The sequence below is a fragment of the Gossypium arboreum genome, unplaced genomic scaffold (genome assembly GCF_025698485.1).
Source record: "Gossypium arboreum isolate Shixiya-1 unplaced genomic scaffold, ASM2569848v2 Contig00788, whole genome shotgun sequence".
NCBI classification, from domain to species: Eukaryota; Viridiplantae; Streptophyta; class Magnoliopsida; order Malvales; family Malvaceae; genus Gossypium; species Gossypium arboreum.
The window spans coordinates 1,685-7,547 of record NW_026440902.1 but is presented as its reverse complement, the minus strand read 5'-3'; the positions used below and the strand labels follow the sequence as shown (position 1 = coordinate 7,547).

Genomic DNA, 5,863 nt, shown 5'->3' with positions numbered 1-5,863 from the left:
ATTTATCTTTCTCTTTGAAATTATTCTATAGATATGATACTTGTGCGACAATTTGTAATATCTTATTTATTGGTTCTATTATATATAATGCATTTGAATTTTAGTATTCATAATTGATATTAAATATTTTATTTAAAAATTAAATGATTAATCAATTTTCATTGGTGAGATCTTGGTAGGAAGCGTCAGTGGTCTAAGGAATTATTGAGTCAACATTTGACGAATGGGTTACTGGGGTCACAAGGGAAGGCCATTAGTGATTATTAGAATTATACGTACACTTCACCCATGTATAGATTAGAGTAGAATAGTCAACATTTGACGAGTCTGGTCTATTAAACTTCGTAGCTATATTCATTTTCTCTATTATTTGATATTTACCGTAAAGCCTTCAATTTATATTTATGAACACTTTTCGTAAGATTTTTCATTTAAAACAAACAATATTAATTTCAAGTCCACAAGCTACATAAAGTTCAACTTTTTTTCTAGGAAAAGACACATTAATCTCTTAGAACATACGACAAAGCTTCAAGAGAAGGATGACCCAATTTTCGGTGCCATGTTATAAGGGAATCTTGTTAAGATGATAGATAATAAAGATTTTCATTGTCTTGAGTCTTAATGAGTATACTAGTAGATATAATTGATGAACCACAGAGTCAATCGGCCTAAATTGTAAAGTCCCTAACTTCAAGTCCATGCAAAAGTACTTTCTTAGTTTCCAAATCCTTCACCATGCAAAGTTTTGGGTGAAATTAAAAGAAAACCTGGTTATCTTTAGTGAACTTAGATATTGAAAACAAGTTGTTTGCAATGTTAGGGAAATGAAACGAATGCTTTAGAGATAAAAGTCTAGTTCTTATAAGTAAAGATGATTGACCAACATTAGCAATAGGCAAATTACATCCATTTCCTAACAAAATTTTACTTGAACCATGATATAGAGAGGAGTTGGTCAAATTAACATTATTGGTGAAATGATTCGTGGCTCTAGAATCCGGATACTAGGCGCTATCATGGATCATTTTTGGAGTTGCAACAACGGAGTGAATTTGAGGGATAGGCTCGGGTTGTGAGTGTGAGACCATTGGAACTAGAGAACCCATAGTTACAAAAGGAAATTCAATTGTACAAGAGGGATCTGATGCAACTCTACTGTAGCTATAGTTGTGTGAGAACCCAGACTCAAAGGTACAATGATTGGCGGTCCTTGGAACTAAAGGAGTACTTGAAATTCCAACATTTGATTTGTCAAATCGGTGATAACAATGTGAATATTGCACATTTGACATTTTGTCTCCAACCCCGGAAGGTGCTCGACCTCTGCCCCAAAAGTTTGATAAGGAGGCCTAAATGGTGGTTTTGAAGCATAGCCTAAATGTTGGTATGAAAAAGTTGCATTAGTTTGTTGTACAACAATGTTAGTAGTCATATATAATTGAGAAAATAAGTCCTTTTGGCGTGCCTAAGGGTTAAGTAAAACACTGTAAACAATTTGTAATCCATAAGGATGTTGACTTGAAATTATCTTTGTAAAACAAACTCATATTATAACACTCTTGACTCAAGTTGTCGACGGTTTGATAGATGTGGTCACATTTGATGCCTAAAGGAACCTCTAGTGATATAGTTGATTACGGTGTCTTTCTAGTGGTAACCACGTTCTAGAGTCTCTATATGGATCTATGTTATTAAATGGCTCGACCTATTATATGATCTAACTATGCTTTAAGAAAGGTTTATGAAATATCGATACCTCTAAGAGAGGTATCGAGACTTAATTGCTATAAGGTATCGATACTTGGCTATTGGGTGCGGATACCTATATCTCCCTTACATTAAGCATAATAGAGTTCTCTATCCTCCATGATTTAGTCCATAAGTCATTTCTATTATTAGTTTTACGGTTCAATTCGATACTTTTTAGTGTTACATATAATTAAAAATTAAAAGATACAATAATCATTCTCGAAGTTTAACAGTTGAGTCTTAGTATGACATAATTTATGACATAAAAATTTTGGGTGTTATAAGTATTAAATTGGAAGGCCAAACAATATACTAGAAATATGTATGATCTTTGATACGGTATGCGCAATTTACCAAATTATCACAAAATCAAGCGCACCTTAACTAAGTATTCTCGCATTGATTGATCTCTCTTTTCACATCTTTCATTATACAATTGAGTTGTATGACTTATGCGAGTTGTTGAGACCTAAAGTTGTTAATCGCTTGAAGCGCCTCGAGTTGAATAGAAGTGCTTGACTATAATGGCCAATCTGAACTTGGCTTGTGAAAATTGTATAAACAAAATAACAAAGAACACTAAGATTTGTTCACGTAGTTCGATTTTCTTACGTCTGTTGAGTCTAGCTCAATGAGTAATTCCACTATTTTAGTTCAAAATACAACAAGTGAATTATACTCTATCACTCTCAAGTATAGGGATCTCAACTTTGTACTTAAAGACTAGAACACTGTCTCTAAATCCTCTCCTTGAGAATTTAGACTATAAACACTAACACTATGTTTGGTTAAATGGAATTGCTATTCCATTACGACATGGTTCAAAATTTAAAGGAAAACAGCCGTTTGGTTGGCTGAATGCTCAAAACGTCGAATGGAGATTACAGGTTCATTCTAAAAATCGCCGAATAGCCATTCCGGGGAGGAGGTGCCGAATGGCTATTCCAACCTCTCCATCGAATGGACCTTTTTTTCTCCTCCAAAAATACCCTTTCTTAGATTAAATTTTCTCTAACGGTTTCAACTTTTGTTTTCTTTTGGTCATTCGACAATCTCAAGCTCAAATCAATATAAAAGGAAGCGAATCAACTTGAAGGCCAAATCAACTGGATTTTGTTGTAAGTTCAATTCAACTAGGGTTTGTTTTGCATTTTGATTGATTTTTTTTTGTTTCTGATGATTTGTCCAAGGGGAATTGAAATGGATTCTGCAACTGTTCACGAGGAGATCGATTCATTATTCGAGTCAACTCCTCCTCTCAAAGATTCGGCTAAAATCATAGACAAATTGAATCAAGTCATCAATTTGATTCTCCTTCAGGTACAGTACCTGAAGCTAATCGATTCTGCACATATTTTCCCTTACCGGATATTTGTTTGTATATGTATACCTTTTCGTATTTTTTAGGAGAAGGAAAAGGGAGAAGGGTAGAAGAGCTGCTAAAACGATGCCCAAATCTTAAGAAAATTATTATTTTTAGGGTTATTTCAAAAGCCAAGCCACACAAGGAATGCCAGGTATTTGCCAAATTCACCTCATCTATTATTCGACTCATGAGGAAATACATGCATGTAGAGGTGCAATTTGAATGAGTAAAGTTCTCTCAATTGAATTTCTAAACTCAAGTCTTGTATCAGTTGTGAATTATATGAGCAGATATGCAGTAGATTTTACAGTTTTGAATTAACACACTACTCATTTAGCTTGAATTCTTGTGGAGCCTTTACACTGGTGAATATGCATGTTCTGTTTGCTTTTGGTTATGGATTTTAGATTTATTATTACCAGTTAGTGCTTATGCAATTTTATCATGGATTATCTGCGGTTCAACCCCCCATAATGATTTACTAAATCATAATAAATTCTAATGATATTTACATTTAGGTGTATTCATCTGGCAGCAGTCAATCTGCTCAATTTACTAATTCGTGGAAAAGAATTGGTATGCTCTTTTGCTGAAAGTTTGGGATCTAGTAAGAATATTTATTTGCTCATTACAATGTAGATGTGACAGTTCTTAGTTATCTATGACATGGTGAGGTTCAAGTTCCGGCCTACCTTTCTGAGAGAAAACTAGTGGGCCGGTTCTTCTTCAGGAATGGTTAGTGGTACTCTTATAACCTGCTAAAATATAACTTTGCTCCCTATTACTGTTTTTAGTGTTAATTTTTAAGACAGTTTACTAGAATATAGAGGGAGTTCCCTGATTGGTAGAAATTGTTAGATGAACATAACTTCGCTTGATTTTCTTCGATGAAGACTGAACTTATTTATATTAAAGTTGTCAGTTGCATTAATATCAGCAGTGTGTATGCCTTATACCTAGCAATCTGGAATGACAAAGTCATGGTTTTGTGATGAAGATGATATAATCCCCACTATTGTGCTGCCAATTATGCCAATTATTGAGCGAAATGTTGGTGCCATGAAGCAGCCAAATGATGGAGGAATTCAGATTGTATTCTCTGAATGGAAGCAATTTATGTTTCTTTCTGTATGAACTAGCTAAGTTCTCTTCGGCATACTTTCTTCTCCCCCCAAGTAGATGCTATACCACTCACAACTGGAAACTGCTGTTTTTTCATTTATCCTTTTGAAACTTTAACTTCAGCATGACCAAGCACTTCTACCTTCAGTTTAACTTAATAATAATGTATATAAGTCTTCCTTCAGTGGTTGTAAAACTTTAGACTGTCTTATCCGGTGAGATACATTTGAGGTTTGAATTCAAAAGAGAAAAAGGATAAATACTAATAAAGGATAAGTAAAATACATGAAGCACTAGCTTTTTATATTGTGAAAAGCAATATCTTTGTTTTTATGTTTACATTATACATTTTCTATATCTCCAATTACTGTAATTAAATGTCTTCTGTACTTGTTACAATTTTTTTCTGTACTGCTGATATATTAAATTGACACTATTGTATGGGTTTAAGGAGAGCTCTCTATTGATGCAGTAACAGATTGGTTTGCAATGGCCGTACTTAACTTGTCTAGCATCTTTTACTATTTGGACACTCTTTTAGCCAACTTGTATCTATATCTTATGTTACGGTTTGGGGGGAAGATGCCGAAATGAATACCGCTCTGCCATGAGTGAATTCTAATGCCTTTGTTTATCTAATGAACAATGCAGATGTATTTCACCATTGATTCAACATTCTATGTTTCATTCACATTTATGTTATATCTTACATTACGGATTGGGGGAAAGATGCCAAGGTGAATATTGTTCTGCCATGATTGAATTCAAACACTTTTTGGTTTCTCATTATATATGTTCTTTTCTTTTCTTTTCTTTTCTTTTTTTTTTTGATTTGTATCTTATCTCATTTTAGAGGCTACTTGAAAGATATTCAAGTGACTACTTTTCTGCCTTGATTCACTATTGTATGTTATTATGTTGGCTTGTATTGACCCTGACCTTGAGTTGTTATTATTACTATTTTCTTTTACAGGGAAGTGTATGCAGTAGCCATCGTTGGTCCTTTTCCAATTGCTGTAACTAATTTATTGGATTTAACAAATGGGTAGCTTAGGATACTGAGTTTCCATTGATTGCAACTGCAAAAGCTTTACAAATTTTCAAGAAGAGGAGCCAATGGTTGCATGTTATTCAAGTATATTCAGTCTATTGGTATTCTTGCTTTGTATTTTCCAGCTTCTAAAATACATTCAGTCATTGATGCAGGGAAGCTTTATATGTTTAATAATTTTCTATTAATATATATTAGATTAAAATAGTCTTGTATTATCATATTTGATTCTATAGAATACTCTCGGTCAATATTTTAAAGGAACCTTAATGCTATTCTTTGTGAATAGATACTTTCAATCAATGTTCTTTGTGAAGTTTGGCACATGTAAAATGAAGTTGCATGAGAGTTTGTGATTACAAATTTAAATCTATATTGTTCATTTTACTTTTGCATGAAATTTTTATATTATACCGTCTAGCAACATAAATAAATTAACGAAAATATGTTAAAAATATATATACACAATATAACAATTTCATTAGTTCTTTTGCTGTATATCAATATCATCTATGAGTAAAAATATTTGAGACAATATATTCTTTAAATTATTCTTTTAAATTATTCTTTAA

The 5,863-nt window shown here is 32.9% G+C and overlaps 1 long non-coding RNA gene across 2 annotated transcripts; it reads left to right on the top strand.

Annotated features, from left to right (window-relative positions):
- The first annotated feature begins 2,564 nt into the window (after window positions 1-2,564).
- LOC128289248 (uncharacterized) lies at window positions 2,565-5,594 on the top strand. 2 transcript variants are annotated; one of them, XR_008278910.1, is made up of 5 exons: window positions 2,565-3,072; window positions 3,160-3,269; window positions 3,637-3,694; window positions 4,892-4,977; window positions 5,214-5,594. It is a non-coding gene; the product is annotated as an uncharacterized LOC128289248 (long non-coding RNA). The 2 variants fall into 2 exon arrangements; XR_008278909.1 differs by lacking the exon at window positions 3,637-3,694.
- Window positions 5,595-5,863: the final 269 nt, after the last annotated feature.